Source organism: Enhydra lutris, unplaced genomic scaffold (assembly GCF_002288905.1).
Source record: "Enhydra lutris kenyoni isolate GAN:26980312 unplaced genomic scaffold, ASM228890v2 scaffoldscaffold25, whole genome shotgun sequence".
NCBI classification, from domain to species: domain Eukaryota; kingdom Metazoa; phylum Chordata; class Mammalia; order Carnivora; family Mustelidae; genus Enhydra; species Enhydra lutris.
This window is the reverse complement of record NW_019154109.1, coordinates 13,139,505-13,162,395: the sequence shown is the minus strand read 5'-3', so window position 1 is coordinate 13,162,395 and position 22,891 is coordinate 13,139,505.

The window sequence follows — 22,891 nt, the reverse complement described above, 5'->3', positions numbered from 1 at the left end:
CAGATTCTACATTACAGTTAACCTTTAAGAAATTACTTGCTGAGTTTGGGTACAGTATCAAAGATAACTATTCCCAATTATTTATAAAGACTATTCAAAAATCTCCTTTCTTTTTCAACTACATATATGTGTGTAAACCTGGATTTTTTTCATTTACTTCAACCACAGCAACACATCACAAAAGACAGAATGCGGAAGCAGATATGATAATGCAACCATCCTCTGTTAGGCAAGTATCAGAGACATTTGCAAAATGTGAAACACTGCCACTCTTTTCACGGAAGTTTTATGTAGGAAGTACAGTTATTTCATTAAAAACATGTTATTTATGTTAATATGCAATGAGATTTTTAAAAGATGTTATTTTTATTATTGTTTAAAATTTAAATACAAGTAGTAGGGTCTTTATGGATGCTGAATAGCCAAAGGAGTGACTGCATTGAATATTATTTTTTTGAGAGCAACCAGCGTGTACTTTTATTTTTTGTCTTGCTCTCGTCTTATCAAAGTGACTGGAAGTCTAGGAAATGCATTTCCCAGAGTTGCCTGCCATCAGGTTTCTGGGTTAGCGTGCACTAAGCAGAGGTCACAAAGTCTGAAAGAAGTAGAAGCCATTATTTTTGTCCATTAAGGAGACTCTATGGGCTTCAACAGAAGTGATTCTTTGCAGCTTCTTCAGATCCCCTGGTAATCATTCATCTGGTGCAGTGGTGAGCTGAGATCTTGAGTGGAAGTTCCCCGTGATTCCTGAAAATTCCTAAACCTTTCATGGCTTGTGATACAACTGAGTAATAGTGAGTGTTTTCCACAATCACTGCTTCTCCAGCCCTTCCTGTATATTTTTAAGTCACTAGTTCATTGTATTAAATGTCTTCCCACTTGAAATGCCATACTTGCTTCTTTAATTTTCTTTTTTTTTTTAAGATTTTATTTATTTAATTGACAGAAAGAGAGATCACAAGTGGGCAGAGCAGGCAGAGAGAAGGGGAAGCAGGCTCCCCACGGAGCAGAGAGCCTGAATCGGGGCTCCATACCAGGAGCCTGAGATCATTACCTGAGCTGAAGGCAGAGGCTCAACCCACTGAGCCACAGGTGCCCTGCTTCTTTAGTTTTTTTTTTTTTTTTTATCAAACTTTGACTCATACCAGGAAATCACTTAAGTCAATCCTGAAAATGTGAGATTTGGCAAAACTTCTTGTTTTAGCCTAACTTTTTAATGAAAATTTGATCAACTGTTATCACACTGAGCAAAATACTTAAACAGACTTTCTAGGATAAGAAATAAGAAAACACATCGATTTGGGGGAAAGGACATAAAAAAATCCATGGTACCTATACCTTTGATCCCCATGATTTATTCATTCCCTAACTAGAAGCCTCTGAAACACTGCCAGTCTTTTCACCCATTTTACTCATCTGCCCACTCCGCTCCCTTCTGGCAACCATCGGTTTATTCTCTGTATTTATGGGTTTGTTTCTGCTTTTTGTTCATCTGTTGATTTGTTTTCTTTTTTAGATTCCACATATAAGTGAAATCATACGGTATTTTCTTTCCTTGTCTGACTTACTTCAGTTAGCATAATATCTTCTAGGTTCATCTATGTTGTTGCAAATGGCATGATCTTATTTTTTTTTTTTTTTTTAGTAGTTGGGTCATATTCCTCTGTGTGTGTGTGTGTGTGTGAGAGAGAGAGAGAGAGAGAGAGAGAGAGCTTCTTTATTTATTCACCTATCAATACACACCTGGGTTGCTTCCATATATTGGTTATTGTAAATAATGCTGCAATAATCATGTTTTATTCTTTTTGTTTCTGTTCTGAGTCAGTCCACTTTATGGCTTGGTTCTCCTCTGTGGACCAGCTATAGTTCACTGCTGACCCACTTGTCCCCCCTGCTGGATTTCATCTTTCTGTGGCAGAAACACCTTATTGCCCTCCAATTACACATTACCATCTTGTCTCTTAAAATAAAAGAACATTAATTTTTACCTAGAAAAATTGCAGTCAGCTAAAAGTTTCAGTTTTCCAGTCTTCTTTGTCTCTAGGTACTAGTAAATAAGATCTATAGAAAGTTCTATGTAAATAAAGGTGTTATGTGGAACTTCCAGATAGCCTCAAGGAAAAGGGAAATATGCTCTTCTTCCTCCTTTTCTCCATGCTCCTGTAGAAATTGAATAGAGCCACAAGGATAAAAGCCATACCCTCAGGGTGGCAAGATGGATACATAGGAGCACAGGTCCTAGATGACCACAGAGTTGGCATACCTGCCTAGATTGCCTTCCCCTAGAATTCTATATATGAGAAATAAACACAATTCCCATCATACTTCAGCTATCTTTTTTTTTTTTTTTGACAGACGGAGATCACAAGTAGGCAGAAAAGCAGGCAGAGAGAGAGGAGGAAGCAGGCTCTCCACTGAGCAGAGAGCCAGATGTGGGCCTCGATCCCAGGACCCTGGGATCATGACCTGAGCTGAAGGCAGAGGCTTTAACCCACTGAACCACCCAGGCGCCCCCATACTTCAGCTATCTTATTTCAAGGTTTCTGCCACACAGAACCTCACACAATCCTAACCAAATCCATCCCTAACCTATAATTCTCAAATTATAAACAACACACGGCTATTTTGAACAAAAAACTTCCTGCGAACACTTGACAGTAACAAATGGGAATGCATGGAATGGAAATGAAACACTACATTCAGTGGAGGACATCACCATTTCTAGGTATTTGTTATCACATCTCTGCAGCAGAAGTATTCATCATTGTCCATGCCTATCCATAAACCTCCTGCCTTCTATCCCTTTCTTCAGGCTCTCTTCCCTTCTCGTTTGACTTGTCTCTTCAATGACCTCTTCCTGTGCACGCCCAGTAAGTCAAAATACCTCTGGTTTCTATTGTCAACAGTTCCTTTCTGTCTTTCTCTCACCCACCCCATCCAAACCACAGGCATAGCATCACGTTTCCAAGCAATCCCAGCGTCTTTTCATCAATAAAAGAACTATCTGTCCAGGAGATAACTTCAGCAATCCCCTTAGAAAGATGCAACAGCCACAATTAGTTTCTGATCATATTTTTCTTCCTATTCCATCATTACTTAAGAAGCAGCAAAAACAACTGTAAACATTTAATGAAATCAGAAACTCTCCCAACAGATTTCAGTGGTTTCTGTGTATCATGAAAAATACCTAGAAAGGCAGGAGCCCAGATGCTGCTGATGCTCCTGTGACTAATGTGAGAGCAGAAGCCATTTCTTTTAACAGATACACCTCGAGCAATCTGTAATCCTCCCAGTTTCTGCCAGTTCTTGCTGATGCATGCAGACATTGCCACCCTAAGCCTGCCCTTGCTTACTACATCTGTTTTAGGATTTTTCTCTCAAACCCCCATAGGATCCAGCTTCTCTCTTGAACACAGAATAAAATGTTTGCGTTGCTGCTCTCTTGCCATCCCACAGCTTCCATTTCACACCCATTCTCTGAGAATTTTGCTATATATGGCACAGCCTCTTCAACCCCGATGACTGTATTCTTCAATTTTCACATGGATAATTAAATCAAGACTCCCACTTGACAATTTCCTTACCTCTTCATCTCCATTGTTTTTCATCTCCACTCTACCTCTGATATGATAAGCATATTTGAATTTGTCACCAACTAATATTTCACCTCTGAAATCTTAAATCTAATTTTCTTTTTTAAAAAAGATTTTATTTATTTACTTGAGAGAGAGAGAGTGAGAGAGAGAGCATGAGAGGGGAGAAGGTCAGAGGGACAAGCAGACACCCCGATGAGCAGGGATCCCAAAGCAGGACTTGATCTCGGGACTCCAGGATCATGACCTGAGCTGAAGGCAGTCACTTAACCAACTGAGCAACCCAGGGGCCCTTAAACTTTAATTTTCTATCGCCAACAATTTTTGGCATCCATCTTTCTCTCCCTCAGTCCCATCACAACTACTTTTAAGCCTTCTGAGAGAATTCTGGGAAGAGAAGGCAGAACAAAAGATTCTTTGCCCCTCTTCATCTTAGAAACTAGCCAAAAACAAGGAGAAAAATGGAAAAGACCACTTCATCATCAATAAACACTAATGAAAGTCCATAACCCTGGAGGAAAATAAATTTTAAAAAGCTTCAAAGTGCAATGAAAATTAGACCAAAGCATTGAAAGTTTGGATGAAATTGCAGTAGAATCCAGGCAGTAGATTCTGAGTTGAGTTCACCCTGATTGTGTCACAACTTAAGGGACAAACAGTGCCCCCCCCCCCCGCGTTAGAACAGCAAGGTGCTGGTGCGGGGTGGGCCATGGGAGCCCCCCTGATGCTTTTGTGTTTCAAAGGAGAGGCCAGGAAGGTGGAATGGAAAGAGGAAATATATAGAATACCTATCTTTGAAAAGGGAATGACAGCATAGAGAGTAAAATATGGGTAATGCACAGCCCTAAAGCTTCTGATCTTAGACAGCTGGAAGAGAAGACAAGATCGCAGCACGCCTGTGTGTGCACATGTAGACAAATACATGGATGAATGCATGTGCATCTGCAAGCACATGTGCATGCACAAGCACACACACACACACACACACACACCCCATATCATACTAAAACAGAAACGTATTGGACTTTCCACAGCCATAGAGGGCCTTTTTGCTACCCTAGAACACAGGAGATGGAGAAAACATGAGAAAGTTGTCTGAATTTCAATAAACTGCTACCCCACCCTCCTCTTTCGACTGCCTCTTCCAACCCTTCAGAAATGCTCATGTTTCCAGGATAGACAATACTAAGAATAATAAGGGGGGGTGGGAAGCCTAAGAAAAGAAGGAGGATGTGGAGAGGAATACACTAACAAAATACAGATAAAAGTCATTTGTCGAAAACCAAACACAGACAACAAAATAGGTGATTATCATTTGCAATCCTGACTCTCTGCATTGGCCTCTTTGAATAGTGTTCTTTGCATTCCCAGCACCGAGCAGAGTGGCTTGCACATACTAAATATTTCAACCAGATTTGGTGAGTAAATAAGAGATGTTCTGAAGCAGCATTTCGGATATTATTGGTCTCCATTTGAAAATGATTTGCGGTAATTGGGCCTTCCTGGATTTCCTGAAATGTGAAATAAATATGTGTAGTTTTCATACTAAGTTTAATCAAGGCAGGTCCTTTTGAAAATCTAATTAAATTAAACAAATATTTGTTGAGTCATCACTATATACAGCTCATTCTGCTAGTTTCCACCAGAGGTTTGAAAATAAGACCTTGGGGGGTGCCTGGATGTCTCAGTGGGTTAAAGCCTCTGCCTTTGGCTCAGGTCATGATCCCAGGGTCCTGGGATCAAGCACCACATTGGGCTCTCTGCTCAGCAGGGAGTCTGCTTCCTGCCCCCATCCCCCCACCCGGCCCCGCCTGCCTCTCTGCCTACTTGTGATCTCTGTCTGTCAAATAAATAAAATCTTTAAAAAAAAAAAAAAAAAAGAAGGAGAATGGGACCTCAAGTAGTTGAATATCTACTATTTAATTAATTAAAATTTTAATTTAAGAAAGTAAGGTTTTTAATTGGTCTAGGGAAGTAAAAATGTTATTTTCTCCCCACCATCCCATTCCAGAATCTATTCTAACAGTAAAACCATTGCTATCATTCCAGTATAGTATAGACTGAACAGGTAGGTAATACAAACTGTTCTAAATAGTGCAAGTGAACTGGATTTCTTTATATGTAATAATATACAGTCATAGTTACTGGGACTTCATACATTTATTTACTCATTCTACAAGTATTTGTAAAATGCCTTGAGAGTTCCTAAAACTTACTATATTCAAAGCACAGGTGGTATTTGATTATAATGCATTTTTATTTGTTTATAAATAAGGGGATTTTCATACCAGATAAATAAAGGGGGGCTGGAGACTGGTTTTTGGTTATACATGTAAGGAACTTAGAATTTGCCATGCCATACTAACAACATGTGAAAAATATGAACAGACTGAAAAATCAACAGCTCTTCTTGGGTCCATGAGAGAGATGAGGACACAGGGCAAATCACTGCACCCAAGACTGAAGAGACAGAAGTTAAATAGGGAGGCAAGGCAGAAGCACAAGAGCTGAAACACCAATGGGAACTAGTGCTGGGGCAGGAGACCCTGCACGTTCATTAACAAATTGCTAGAGACTCAATGGGAACAATTCTGAGAATTAAAAACTCCCGTATACACAGTCATAGGGGACTCCCCCCTCCATTTGTGACATTTACCTCCGAACTCAACCAGGTTCCCATAGTAAGTATCAGAGAAAACTCTCCTTGGGCCTCCAGTTGGGGGAAGGGAACGGGAGCCATCTTGAAATATACCAGAGCACTCTACTCTTCTTAACAAGCCCTGCTCTCAGGGGAAACTAGTTAATCAGTGCCTAACCTGATGGGGATGGGGGGTATTATCAGAGCCTAACTGACCTAAGGGAAGGAAATACCCAACTCCAGACCACTCTAGACATCCTGTCCACTGAAAAGAGGAGGGAAAAAACTGAGAAATTCTTGTGAATTTTATAGTCTAAAAGCATAGACTCACTTAAAAGCTGAGATCTAATCACAGGACTATAGAATGATTCCTCTCCCCTCACACCTCTCCACCACATAGCTAAAGGCCTATTTACAACAGGTCCTTGTACCCCGTACACCAAGTATAACAAAAGGCAAAAAATAAAAGCATAATTTGAAGAGACAGAGCAAACACCAGAGCCAGACATGGCAGGGATGTTGAAATTATCAGACTGGGAATTTAAAACAACTAGGATTAATATGCAAAGGGCTCTAATGATTAAAATAGATACCATCCAAGAATAGATGGGTAATGTAAGCAGAGAGAGAGAACTCCTACAGAAGAACCAAAAAGAAGTGCTAAACATTAAAAACACTGTAATTGAAATGAAGAAGGCCTTCAATGGGTTTATAAGTAGACTGGACATACAGAAGGACAAAATCTCTGAGTTTGTGGTTATTTCAGTAGAAACCTTCAAAACTGAAAAGCAAAGAGAAGACTTTCTGAAGAAAATAGAATAGAATATCCAAGGACTGTGGGACAACTACAAAAGGTTTAACATACGGATAACAATAACACCAACAGAAGAAGAAAGAGAAAGAAACAGAAAAAAAAAAAATTGAAACAATAATGACTGAGAGTTTCCCCAAATTAAAGTCAGACACCTACCCACAAACGAAAAAAGCTTAGAGAACACCATGCAGGATAAAAATCTATACCTATTCATATCATTGTTAAACTACAAAAAAATCAAAGATAAACAAAAAGTCTCGAAAGAAAGCAGAGAACAATGAGACCTTACCTGTAGAGGAACAAAGATAAGAATTATATCCAACATCTCCTTCTAAACCAGGCAAGCATGAAAAAAGTGGAGTGAAATAAAGTGTGGAGAGAAAAAAAGCCACCAACCTAGGATTCTGTATGCTGCAACATTATCCTTCAAAGGTGAGGAGATATAAAGACTTTCCCAAATAAACAAAAATTGATGGAATTTGTTGCCAGTAGACGTGCCTTGCAAGAAATATCAAAAGAAATTCTTTGGAAAGAAGGAAAATAATATAGGTTAGAAACTCATATCTACATAAAGAAAGGAGAGCACTGAAGAAAGAATAAGTGAAGACAAAACACAAAAAAATTCTTATTCTTAATTGATCTAACAGATAACAGTTTGTTCAAAAAGATAGCAACAAAGTATCAATTGCTTACCCTTATGCATGTCTTGTGTACATACATGTTTCTAAATGTTCATGTGTAAGTGAAATGAGTGATAGCAATGATACAAGGGGCAGAGGGGAAGAATTAGGACTGTTTTGTTATTATAAGGTATTCACACTATCTATGAAGTGGTGTATCATTACTAAGAAGTAGAGTTGGATTGGGTGCCTGGGTGGCTCAGCCGGTTAGGTGTCCAACTCTTGATTTTTGCTCAGGTCAACATCTCAGGGTCTTGAGATACAGCCCGAGCCCCATATAGACTCTGTGCTCAGCACAAAGTCTGCTTCAGACTCTCTGTCTCCCTCTGCCCCTGCCCCTCATTCAAGTGCATTCTAAATAAATAAATATTTTTTTTAAAAAGTAGACTTGGATTAATTATAAATGTATATTGAGAACCCTAGAACAACCACTGAAAAAAATTACAAGAGCTGTAACTGATACACGAAGAAAAGAAAGAAAATAAACTTTCATAGAATGTTCAGCTAAAACCACAAAAGGCAGTAAAAGAGTGGGACAAAAATAGGAACAAATAATAAGGGCAACAAATAGCAAACAAATAGAAAACAGTAACCAGAAAAAGGTAGATATTAGTCAAACTGTATCAGGTAAAAAGTAGTGCTTACATTGTTAGTGTTTAGTTTATTAAGAAAAAGGTCAAGGAATGGCTAAAATAACATGTCCCCACATATTTACCATATAATCTCCTTTCTCTTCATCTTTTTTGAGTGCTAAAAAAAAATAGGACTTATGAGAATATAAAGAATAAGTCCTATTTAAAAATCAGTTTTAACGAAAGGAACACTAGTCCTTTTGATTATTCAGAATCTCCTAAAGTATGTTCCTTTAAAGACGTCTTCCCAAATATAAAGGGCAGTTCACAAGAAAGGGCTTACATGGCCAAATCAGTTTGGGATTTGTTGCATTCTATCAATTCCTTAAATACACATGAGCAGATCAAAGAGTCTGAAAAGTCCCATGGTAAAGAAAGTTCAGTTAGTCAAATATTTCCCAAGTTTTGGAAAGTGTGAGCAAAATTTGGCAAAGAATGTGACCTCGTAACTCAAAAGCACCATATTTTTAAAGGTGATTGAGCAGAATTAGCTTAGGATGAATATGATCCGTGTCTATGCCCACAGTCTCTGTTGTTTCTGCCTCTTCTATACAAAAGGCCCAGCCCCTCCCTACATGTACATGTCAGTTGCCATCCCCTTTTACTTTCTCAAGGACTTCATCCCTACATCATCTATTTTCTAGAGATGTTCTTTGCTGTTAAGATGTTGATCCATTCTTACAAAAACGTTCTTTTGTAACTCCCTTTTGGGAAAAAAAATTACTTGAAAATGTCAAGTTGACACCTATTTCTTTGCTCCCTATTACAGTAAAATTCTTGGAAATTTTTATTTTCAATATTCCATCTTCACTCTTCTACCTCTTCTAATCTGGCTTTCCTCCACATCACACTACTGACAACATTCTTGTCGAGGTCTCACAATTCCGTGCTGCCAAACTCTGTAGATATTTTTCCATTCTTAGTTCACACGGAACATTCTATAAAACTGGCCACTCCTTCCTTGAAACACTATCTTTAATTCTGCAGCATCATACTCTTCTGTTTTTCACCGTATCTCATCTCTGACACCTTTGATGACTTTACGGCAACCCCCTGACCTAAAAAGTTATAATTCCCAGGTTCAGATCCAGTTACTTTTGTTTCTCTAGCCTCTTCTTAGAACACTTCATTCAATTCCACCGCTTTAAATAACACATATGCTTAGTTTATAATTGCCAAATGTATAGCTCTAGCTGTTAATTCTATTCTGAGTGCTAATTTTTATAGCTAGCTGCCTATTGACATTTCAGCATATATACCACATGCATCTCAAATGGTGTGGTATAGAAAACTTGCTTTCCTACTCCATCCCCACTTCTAATCCTGTATTACCTATTGCAGTAAAGGGCACCTCCCTCCACCTAGTTACTCAAGACATATGACAGAGCCATCTTCATTCTGTCCTTTATTCCTCACATCTAAGTCTTTAACAAGACCCATCAATTTTTCCCTCCAATATTTATCTTGATTCTGTCCACTTCACTCCATCTCCATTTCTACCATCTGAGTTCAAGCCAGCATCTTCTCTCTCCTGACCTATTGCAATAGCTTCCTAGCAGATCTCTTTGTTTAGCCTCCTGCTCCTTTCCAATCAAAAACCCCTTGTAGCAGTGACTTTTTAAAAATGTAAATCCGGTTGAATCAGTCCACATCCCACTGCTCAAAATCCTTCAATGGCTTCCCAATGAACTCGGAGTAAAGTGCAGTGGACAAGATCTGGTTCATGTAGGCCTTGTCTTGGTCCCTTTGCCCCGTTTCTCACCTGTGTTGGCTATTCTGGTTTCTGTCCTCTTCCTATAAGCATGCCCAGTTCTTCCCCTCTTGCTCTTTCCTCTAACTGGGTTGCTCTTTCCCAATTTTCCATAAAGCTCACTTTTCTTTTTTTCATATATTAACTCAAATGGCAACTCTAAGAGTCCATCCCTGCGAATCCTATCTAAAGTTGCCAGCACTCTCACGAGATTCTATCACACTTCCAAGTGTCTTTCTGAGCTGCAAATGATCTGTATTGGTTGTGTTTATTATAAGGGGGTGATGGTGAGTCAAACTGGATATGACTTAGGTATCATTTGTCTTCTCTCCACACATGCCCCACACACATTCCTGAAGACAGAGATCTTTTACATCTACTTGACCACTGCAATCCCAATGCCCAAAGCAATTATGACAAAAACAGCTGCTGAATTAATAAACAAATAAAGACTCATAAAATGTGTAATTATTTTTCAGTGTCCCCAAAAGGTATAATCCTCATGAATTTCAATGGAAAGTGGGTCTAGGGAGGTCAGCCCAGTTTTGAACAAGAAAACCTAATTAAAAGTGCAATATGGAGCTTCTAAGGTGATATATATCTCTCGCATACTTGAGGTTTAAGTATGAAAATAATTCATCGCCAATTTTTGAAAGCAATTTCGGGTAAAAGAAATACCTCATTGCATCCATATCTCCTTTTCAAACTGCAGCTCCCAATATCTTCAAGTAAAAAAATCCTAGACTCCAAAAATTCATACCTCTATGCTCGGTTTTTCTCAATGTAGATCTTACTTTCACTAAAATGTAATTTAGACTTCGGCCACTTGGAGGCACTTTTGCTCTTTTATAGGTACTCCTTAAAAATGCCAGGTGCCTTTCAAAAAGGCAAGAATTAATTTCCCTAAAAATGTTACGTTCTTAATTCTGACATTTTTAACTCTCCAACTCCTACAATTCAAATGAGCTGTTTCTAATCCATGAAACTGACATTACTAACTCATGACATAATCTTATTCAACTTGCCGTTACAACTCTGTCTTCTGTCAGCTTTCTCATTAAGAGATCACAGCACTCTCCATTTTAGGCTAATTCACAGCTAGGGCAAATATTAGAATCATGCCAGAGAATTTTCAAAAAGTGCATTTCTGAGCCCCACTCTATCTATTCAGATCTAACTCCCAGGGGCGTAGCATTAGGTTATGAGTTTTTAAAAAGCTCTCTGAGTGCTTCTAATACACTCTTGGATGAGAACAAAGCCCAATAATGTCATCCTGCCGTATATATTTCAGATATACGTGTGTGAATGTATATCATATATAAATTCAGATACATATATCTGAAAAAACTGCCTTGAAGAGACAAAAATCGGGATATCCTTAGGAATCTCCATAGGAAACATGGGCATTTCTTTGAAGCAGAGTCAGCAAAAGACTGCCCTCAAAGGTCACCACCCAAATTCTTCAGCCATAACTATCTGCCGTCACTACACATCCTTTGTCAAGGTTCTCTTTCCCAACGTGAGAAATCAGACTGGCCTGATGGGTATCCATAGCCACCTTCAAAGCTGGAGAACCGTGTCTGGTGAACACGTGGAGTGGAGTGGTGGCTTGGCGAGTCCAGCCGGACAGACAGGAATAGCATCTGTTTCTTGCCATCTTCTGTCTATACTGCACCATATTCCCTCTGCTCTGAGTAGGTAAATATGCCAGCTGCATTCACATTCCAGTAACAACAATGCCATTAGCTCCCTTTGTCGGGCAAGCTTCTAAGTATTAGTGAACTTAGTTGTTTTTCCTGCAAGAGCATAAGCAGGAGAGCTGTATTTTGATTTTGCGTCTTTTTATCCCAAGCCCCCGAAGTCGACTCAACTCAGGAAACAACAGAAGAGCGTCATCTTCAATTCATTTCTCTTTGAATCTGGGTTTCATCCTGACAAAAGTGTGAGGAAAAAATGTGTGTGTGTGTGTGTGGGGGGGGGGGGGGGGGTTCCATGTTTTTCTAACACAGAAGTAATAATGACATTGTGTATTCATTACCAAGATAGTGGGATGTGCTGTGCTTTGGAATAAAAGTGACAGGGGCGCCTGGGTGGCTCAGTGGGTTAAGCCTCTGCTCAGGTCGTGATCTCAGGGTCCTGGGATCGAGCCCCGCATCGGGCTCTCTGCTCGGTGGGGAGCCTGCTTCCCCCTCTCTCTCTGCCTACTTGTGATCTCTCTCTGTATGTGTCAAATAAATAAATAAAATCTTAAAAAAAAAAAGTGACATACTTTCCTATTCTGACTCTCCAGCATATTACCTCACCTGCTACTGCCTCTATTTCCTCGCCTACAAAGTGGAGAAACAAAAGTACATATTTCTATGGGGACTAAGTAAGTTAACACGTTGTGCCCGACGCTGTGTCCACAGCATCTACCCCCACCCTTTTCTATGTTCCTTCCTGGTCCACACTGCATCTGGGCAGATAAATACTACATTTCTCCGACTCCTTGGCAACAAGGTCTCTGGATGTGACTTGTGTTCTGCCAATCAGAGGCCGAAGTCGGAGGTGAGCAAGAGGCGAGTACTTTCAGCATCTTGCTGTCTCTCTCCTCACAGCCAGGCATTATGGATAGGAGGTTTCTTTGCTGCAGGAAATGAGTCCATTTTCCAGATTTTTCAGCGTTGTGAGACTTGAGGCATTGCTTCCCAGTGAATCAGTTTTGACAATCTGCCAGAAGGCCCACCCAGAAACCTACTCCTCCAGTCCTTTCTCGGATTGTAGGGACCTCGTTACCAGCCATAACCTATTTCATCTTTAAGTCTCAGAGTGTTTCTATTTCCCACTGTAAACCCTAACACAGACATACAAAGTCCTTAGCAGAGCTTCTGGCACTTACGGCTTTTAAAATAAAAGCTACTGGGGCGCCTGAGTGGCTCAGTGGGTTAAGCCTTTGCCTTCCGCTCCGATCCTGATCCCAGGGTCCTGGGATCGAGCCCCACATCGGGCTCTCTGCTCAGCGGAGAGCCTGCTTCCTCCTCTCTTTCTCTCTGCCTACTTGTGATCTCTGTCTGTCAAATAGATAAATAAAATCTTAAAAAGAAAAAAAATAAAACATTAGCTATTGTATGTATATTTGTCAATCATGTTGCTTCAGCACACTAAGTCTGAGGTAAGGAATTACGGGTAAGGAATTACCTGTAAAATGAACACCCACTTCTGGAACAGCTGGGTAGATAAAAGATGATGTGTGAAAACTGCTTAGCACAGTGAGTAACTGCTCAATAAATTTCATCTTTAGTTATTATTCTTATTTATTGCCATTGTTATTTTTGTTATTTTTATCAATGTATAAATCATTTTGATATTAGCCTTTTAGCTTAGGATTAAGATAAAAATCTTACACACTTTACAACACTCTCTGTAACAGCACTGAACAGGTGCTGCTAATGCCTATGCCGCCGACATTGATACTAGATTTCTAAATCTGGTAATATGTTACACAGAGAGCCAGGGTAAACTTAAAGATAGTAATAATTGTTTCTCAAAATTGAATCACCTGATTCTTCCCTACTGGATCCTTTTCTGGACTTTGCTATTCAACCACTAGAGGGAAGACAAGTACAGTGAAAAATCAGTATTAGGCCCGCAGTACTTCTTGGTTTGCTTTTTGAATGTGGGTAGAAGCTGTGTTTTTCAAACATGTTGGTTTGTAGCAACCAAGGAAGAGGGTAGAATACGTATGTTTAATACCTAAAGCCACAAATTTCAGTTAAAATATCATGTGTTTATTTTAACTTCATGGGTTCATAGAATTAATAACAACAACAATAACAATAATAATAATAACACAATAATGTTATATTATGTTATTATTATGTTATAATAATATTATGTATAATACAACATAATAAATGTTATGTTATTATTATGTTATAACATAATGTTATATTAAAAATAATAATAACAATAACAACTCAACAACACATGCATAATTCTTTTTTAGTTTAGAAGAGAATTAAACAGTCTATGAGTCATTAGAACAGAGGCAGAAGCACACAGTGGTATCATAGTGAGAATACCATGAGTCTGGGGTTCCATAAAAGGGCCATTTTACCCATTAGGTGCTGTAGGCACGGTACTGGGTTTATGAATTTGTCAAGATATGAGGAAAATATGTGAGATTGTAAAAAAAAAAAAAAGTTGACTCCCAACCTTGAAATTCAAGCTGCTTTTTAATTTATACATACACACATGCACACAAGGTAACAAACCAAACACAGGACAACAAAAATCTGCTGGGATTTAAACTGAATATCAATAATAAATCTTCCTAAAATCGCCATCTTTACAAAACCGAATCTTAACAATCCGTGAATTTAAGTTTCATTTAATTCCTAAAAGATGTTTTATAATTTTCTACATAGAGTTCTTGCACATATTTAGAGTTAGGTATTTGGATTTTTTATACTCCTTTAAATAGTATCTTGTTCTTAAATTTTAATTTCTAACTGTTACTGGTATATATTCATACAATTATTTCTATACCCTGGCTGTAATCAGTAAACTTGCTAAATTCTTTTCTTAGTTAATACTAATTATGTGTAAAATCTCCTGAATTTTCTGTACATAGGATTATATCTTCTGCAAACAATGTCAATTTCATTTCCTATTTTGCTAATATTATCTTTTTTTCCTTTTCTTACTGCATTGCTGGGGCCCTCCAGTATACTAGCAAATGAAGCAGTGACAGTAACATGCTAGTCTTGTTCCTGATGTGAATGGAGAAGTTTTTCATCTTTCACCATTATATATAGCATTTGCTAAAGGCTTAACAATTTTATTAATCTTTTTAATATAGCAACTTAGACTTTATTAATCCCTGTGTATTTCCTCTATTCAATTAATCTTTTCCTGCTAATCTATTGTGTTCTTCCTTTTATCTTCTTTGGATTTAATTGGCTGGGTTTTTTTTCTAATTCTAACATTGAAATAAAAGCATCATTCATTTTTAGACTTTTTAAATACATGTATATAGGACTTTCCTTTTTTAGAAAAATTTTTAACATTTTATTTTTAAGTAATCTCTGCACCCAAAATGGAGTCCTAGCTCACAAGCCCAAAATCAAGAGTCACGTGTTCCACCAACTGAGACAGCCAAGCACCCCCATATAGGAATTTCACTATAAATTTCCAATAAGTATGGAAAGTCAGTTGGAAATAATAAATTTTAATTATTCAAACTGATCTCCCCAGCATCTTCTTTCTGAAATTAAATTCTTTAGTAGTTTTTTATAATATTGTGTAGATTAAAATCATTCTTCTAAGTCCATAGATTTGTCTTTCCTAATTCTATATAGCTATTCTCTTCTTTAGTGTATGATATTCCAACTCAAAACACACTTGATTCACTTGCTACAACTCTCACTTTGGAACATTCCATGGCATGGCCATGTCTGGAGCCTCCCCTGCTCCACAGTGAGCAGAACACTTGATCCTCTGTTATCTTCTGAAATCCCATCATGTCTATGAAACCTTTCCTCACTATTGTGGTTTTGTTTTAGGGGTTTGTTTTGTATTTCTATGTGTCCTACTCTAGGAAAGATCAGGATTCTGAATGTTTTAAAGAAGTTAATTCCAATCAATTCCTCCTTGGTTATCAGGTTTGTACAGTAATGTGAACCATGATTTCCATTTACAATAATGCCAATTTTGCTTTAATTTTGTGGCTGCGTTATTTGGACCCTGTTGAATAGTGAAATGAATTTTCTATTAATGCTAACTTCTCCACCACAGAAGTCAAAACCAGATGAAGTAAAATGGTAACTCTCATACAAAATGGCAGATATATTATTTGGAGTGTGGCACGTCCACAGCCAACTTTTTAGCTTGTGAAACATTTAACTTGGTTTCGTTTCATGGTTACAGCTGGGCACTGACCTGGCCAGTCCTGTTGAAAATGTATGCTTAAGATCACGGTGCAGACAGGATGTGAGATGGTGAATGAGTCAGCGCACGTCCACAAACTCCTTTAAGAAAAACAACTACTGGCATTCTGAGCTGGTATTAATCATCACAGTAGATGGAAAGCCTATAAAAAGCGACTCCTTTCAGATGCCAGCAGAGAACAGGTTACCAAAGAACTGTAATGGCCAAAACTTTTGACGGAATGATTAAAGGGGAACGCACTTAGTACAACTCTAAATAAGGAGAATTATCCATAGCTAGCAGTTTCTGGAAGCCATAATTCCTTGGGAACAACCCAAATCTTTGGTTTCAATGGAATTTGTCCAAGTATCTTTCTTCCAAACTTAACTGTTGTCAAAAAATCACAGAACCCTTCTCATGGCTCCTAAGGCAGATGAAAATCATCATCCCATGATTGCCCAACATTTTCTGGAGTAAACTGGTCATCGTATATTCCTTGAGGACCAGAACTGTGCCTGCCCAAGTTATAGGCATTTAACACATACACAGATCATCCCTGACTTATCCTGGTTTTTGACTTTACAATGGTAAAGAAGTTATATGAATTTGGTAGAAACTATACTTCAAATTTAGAATCTTTATCTTTTTCCAGGCTCATGAAATGTGATAGATACTTTCTCACGATGCTGGGCAGCAGCGCCAAGTCCCACCCCAACCCCAGTCAGCTATACAATCATAAGAGTCAACAACCAATATACTTACAACCATTCCAGTTTTCACTTTCAGTACAGGATCCAATAATTTTCATGAAATGTTCAATGCGTTATTATAATAGTTTTTGTGTTAGTTGGTTTTGCTCAATTGTAGAAAAGTGGAAGTGTCTGAGGACATTTAAGGTAGGCTAAGCTAGGCTAAGCTATGATGTTTGGTGGGTTAGGTGTATCAAATGCATTTTCAACTTACAATGGGTTTATTGAGATGTAACCACATGGTAAATCCAAGGAAATCTTACAATAAATTGGTATTGAGTTATATATTTTATAACAAATTAATCTATACTATTACATGAACCGTTAAAAAACAAAAGTGAGGGATGCCTGGGTGGCTCAGTTGGTTACGCCGCTACCTCAGGTCATAATCCCGGGGTCCTAGGATCGAGTCTCGCATCGGGCTCCTTGCTCAGCGGGAAGCCTGCTTCTCTTGCTGCCTCTGCCTGCCACTCTGACTGCTTGTGTGTGCTCTCTCTCTCTCTCACTCTCTCTCTCTGGCCAATAAATAAATAAATAAATAAGTGAGATATTCACAAAGTATTTTATAATGGTGGTAAAGGTTAGAACCCTTTTAAAAGACTACTTGTAATAAATAAATAAATAAATAAATAAAAGACTACTTGTGCTACGTGAGACTATCACTCAAGGGAAAAATAATATTGGGCCACCTAGGTGGCTCAGTTGGTTGAACATCCAACTCTTGATTTCAGTTCAGATCGTCATCTCGGGGTCTCGAGCCCTATGTCGGCCTCTGCACTCAAAGGGAGTCTGCTTGAGATTCTCTCTCTCTCTCTCCTTCTGCCCCTACTCTCTTCTCTCTCTCAAAAATCAATAAATAAATCTTTAAAAAAAATATTAGCACATAGTTATCCAGAGCAGTTATTTTCTATAATGAGATCACACTACATTAACAAATTTCTTAATGATATTTATAAAGCAAATACTTCCACAAAAATGATCACCACAAACTCAGAATGATCTAATCATGAGGCCATTTACAACAGCTATTCAATGTATAGCAAGTAAATAAAAGAAGTTGTAAAACAAAAAATTGTGAACACCCAAATGTTAGCAGACATTTTATTTTCCTTCTTTTTATTTTGAAAACTTTGGAATCAACAGAAAAGTAAAAACAGTGAAAGTAACATTCATATACCCTTTGTCTGGATTCTTCAATGTTAACTTTTTGCTGTATTTATTTCTCTTGTAAAAAGGGGGGGGGGTGTTCTGAAACATTTGAGAATTCCTTGCGGATATTGTAACATTTCTTCCCTAAGCACCTTAGTGGACATCTTCTAAGAATAAAGGCCTTCTGCTACCTAACAATACAATTAATTCATTCAGGAACTGTAACACCAAAACAATGCCATTATCTAATATACAGTCTAGTTTCAAATTTTCCCAATTATTAAATGTCCTTTGTTGCTCATTTGTCATTTATTTTTCCTCTCTAGGTTACAATCAAGGATGTCACGTTGCAGTTAATTGTCTTGTCTCTTAATCTGGAATAGCTCCCCAGCCACTCCTGTTGTTTATGCCATTGATATTTTTTTAAGATTCAAACGTGTTGTTTTCCAGAATGTTCTATAATTTGGATTTTTCAAATGATTAGATTCAGTTTAAACATTCTGAACACGAGTGCTATATAGATAAAATTGTGTCCTTTTCAGTGCATCAACAATTGCTATCAGTTTCTCCCACCGTACTTTTGTGCCCTACAGTCAAACTCTGCTATTACTCATCTCCTGAACCACCCAGGGGTTATTTTCTCCTGGCCTCTGCTAACACAGTCTTCCTTTATGGAAAGCTTTCTCTACCGCATTGACAAGGCCGACCAGGAGTTGCACCACATTATCAATGACCGGGAGATGAGAGACGCCATAATCCTCATCTTCGCCAACAAACAGGACCTGCCTGATGCCATGGAACCCCACGAGATCCAGGAGAAACTGGGCCTGACCTGGACTCGGGACAGGAACTGGTATGTGTAGCCCTCCTGTGCCACCTCAGGGGATGGACTCTAGAGGGGCTCACATGATTAACCTGTAACTACAAATCCTAAAGAGCATTCTCCACTTATCCCCCGGAAGGAGAGAAATCAAAAACCCATTCATAGGATTATCACCACCATCACCTCTTTTTTTTTTTTAATTAATTTTTTTTCAGTGTTCTAAAATTCATTGTTTAATGCACCACACTCAGTGCTCCATGCAATATGCACCCTCCATAATACCCACCACCAGGCTCACCCAAACCCCCACCCCACTCCCCTCCCAAACCCTCAGTTTGTTTCTCGGAGTCCACAGTCTCTCATGGTTCATCTCCCCCTCCAAGTTCCCCCAACTCACTTCTCCTCTCTATCTCCCAATGTCTTCCATGTTATTCCTTATGCTCCACAAGTAAGTGAAACCATAACCATCACCTCTTTCAATTGCCACTTTCTCTTCTTTTGAATTTGAACTCTGGAGTTAGTGTTGTATGGTTGGGGGGTGGGGGTTTAAGGGTTTCCTTTTTTTGTTTCTCTCTTTGTTTTTCTTTTTTCCTCTCTTTTTCTTTTTGCTTTGTGTTACAATGCTCTGATCTGACAATTGACATGAACACAAAGTGCTAGATGCTCTTATTGACTTCCAGCAAATGGGATGGGGGGAAATATAGCAGTTTTTGGTAAAGTCCTTTATAATAATGGTTTGATTTTTTTTATTTTGAGATATTTTTTTTGCAGCAACACAAGCAGCCCAGGAGGAAGAGGGAGAGACAGACTCCCTGAGGAACAGGGAGCCAAATGTGGGGCTCGATCCCAGGACTCTGGGATCATGACCTGAGCCTAAAGCAGACACTTAATGACTGGGCCACCCAGGTGCCCCTATTTTTCTTTTTTAAGCAAACATTTTCAGTTTAATAGATGAAACGACTTGCAACATGGTCTGCATGAATGCAAGATAAGCCATCTACAGCAAGTGAAAAGGAAACGGGACAAAAAGGGAAGGAAGAAAGCATACACTACAAACAGTAGTTTTCCAACTACCCAAGGTTTTTAATTTGTTCATTTTTCAAATATCATCACCACAAAAATTTCTTATACTTCTCCAGCCTTCCTATATATAGATATATATGTGCCTATAGCTTTCTAAAATCCACTCGGTGCTTCATCATAATGAATTACTTTATTGCTCCCCTTATATCAATACTAGTCTTTTTTTTTTTTTTAGAGACAGAGAAAGAAAGTGGGAGAGCAAGGTGGGGAGGGGCAGAGGGAGAAGGAGGGACAGAAAATCTTAAGCAGGCTTCATGCACAGGCACAGAGTCCAGTATGGGGCTCAATCTCATGATCCTGGGAGCATGACCTGAGCCAAAATCAAGAGTCAGATGCTCAACTGACTGAGTTACCCAAGCGCCCCTATTAATACTAATCTTACAGCAATCATATACCTTGTAACCCTGCTAGATCACTACTCCATTGACAGTAGCAAGTATGGACCTTGAATTCTCCACATCTGGATTGTATTTCCCACAGAGCTTATCAGAATCCAGAGAAAGTAATATAGTAATTTTGTGGTCCTTGGTGAACAAGTGAATTAAAAGTACCTTACAAAAAATTCCATCCTGCACTTAATTCCCCCACTGTCTAAGAACTCATCCAAGAAAACAATGTTTTCAGTTTACCCCCCAGAGGGTCATATAAGTCCCCAGAGATTTTTCTCTACCTCTCTATATAACTATACTTTTTTTAAAAAGTTTAAATTCTCTAGGAAATTTTTCAGGAATTAAGACTGGAGAAAAAAATTTCAATTTAAAAAGGGCCTCCTCAGGACACCTGGGTGGCTCAGTGGGTTAAAGCCTCTGCCTTCGGCTCAGGTCAGGATCCCAGCATCCTGGGATGGAGCCCCACATGGGGCTCTCTGCTCCGTGGGGAGCCTGCTTCCCCCCTCTCTCTCTGCCTGCCTCTCTGCCTACTTGTGATCTCTGTCTGTGAAGTGAATAAATAAAATCTTTAAAATAAATAAATAAATAAATAAAAAGGGCCTCCTCTTTCTTCAAAATAGTATTTCCTATTTTTTTTTAAATAGGTCAGTTGACTTGAAATAATCACAATAAAAATAACAAAAAATGGAGACAAACAGAATATGCACTATCTCAAGTAAGTGCAGTGTTTATTTTTCATTACTTCATACAAAAAAATTTCCAGAAAACCCAAGGCTTTATACTTCCACATATTATACTCTGTTTGGCTTTAGGCTTACCTTTGTTTTAGTGTAGAGCATATTTTCCAATGGTAAATACTTCTTCTTTATGTCTTCAGGCTCATTAATGTCTAGCACTAACGTACGTCATCACAGATGAGAAAATGCAGAAGGCTCTGGTTTCAGGCCTTGCTCTGTCATGGTTTCTTGTTGCTAGGAGCACACAGAAACACCAGTGGCTGCTGCAGATTCTCTTGTTCGTGTATAACTAAATATGGGTGAATTTTCTTAAGAGAAAAAATATGACTAACAAATGTTTATTTTTTTAAAATTATTTGCATTATTGTCCAATTGCTAAAAGATTGATCAAACTATAACACAACTGATCTTCAATATTTAGCTCTGACAAGCCATAGATGTTTATCAAAGTCGTATATAATCCTGGGACATGGTTTATGTCAGGAAAACAACTGCTGATTGAACCTGCCATTAAGTGGATTAACCCCCACTTACAACAGTAACAAGTCTTATGGCTTTAACACCTTTTCAGGCTCATTGAGGTGGGAGATGTTCTACAGTCTCGTAAAATCGGGAAACTTTAAGAGATACAACATTAGACAGTTACCAAAATACAGAACTTTTCAAAGACTTTACCTGATGTTATTTTGAGTTGTGGATCTATAGAAATGGAATCAAGGATTTCCTACTCCTAAAAGTGAATTGGAGTAACTTACGATGACTACAGAAGACATAGATTAAAACACAAGCATATTTGCAAGGAGTCTGAGAGTCAGGGTCATTAAAATGCAGAGTTGGAGGCAGACAATCTAAATTTTTCTCTTACCTGTCAGTAATCAGCTGTGTGAACTCAATAAGGCCTTATGCAAAGGACTTTCATCCCCATGCCTCAGTTTCCAATTTGTAAAATAAAGGTAAAAACATAAGGTTATTGGGACCCCGTTGGTGGCTCAGTCTGTTAAGCATCTGCCTTCGGCTCAGGTCATGATCCCACGGACCTGGATCCAGACCTGAGTCCCTCTGCCTGCCACTCCCCTTGCTTGTGCTCTCTCTCTGTCTCTCACAAATAAATAAATAAAATCTTTAAGAAATATATTTTAAAAAAGAACTGTTGTAGGATACATAATTGTTGAATCACTGTATTCTAATCAAATATAACACCTTATGGTAATTATACTTCATTCAGTCTATTCATAATAAATTTGCCATATAGACTGAAAAGCACTCTATGAATATGAATTGATATTCTATTTTCGTTATAATATCCCACATATGTTTCCTTGAAGATTTACAGTCTTTGCTTTCTCTGATTAGAAATTCTATTCTGGGAGTCTACACTGGTACGAGATGAAGTAAGCTTCCATCTAATACAGCCGTGTAACTCCAGGACCAGGCCATCCACCTAACTATATGACTATGTTTGAAAGTCCTTCTAATTTTCAATTTTAAAGAAATCTTTCAGATATGGAACACAAATATAAATTTCCTTGTGTTTTGACACGATGGAAAGATAAACCAAAAGCTATTTAAAAATGGTACTATGGGGAAAGAAACAGGAATAGAAATGGAATGTCTGTATATATATTTACACTGGAACCCTGGAAATGTCTTATGCAATAAAAAAATATAATTATATCCGAAATAAAAAGCTAAGCATTTCTTGAAAGTCATAAAATGGGAAAAAAAGAATCTAATTGCATATCAAGTTTTGACTCAACACAGAGTCAAATTATTCAAATTACTTCAATTATTTCAAGTGACTTTAAAATGCAATACCTTTTGAGTCTATCATGAGTGAGATATATCATAGGGATAAAAATCACCAAATAAATCATAAACTGCATTCAGTAGCTTTACTGTTAATGATAACACTGGTATTATTCTTTTGAGGTTATTACATGTTTATGG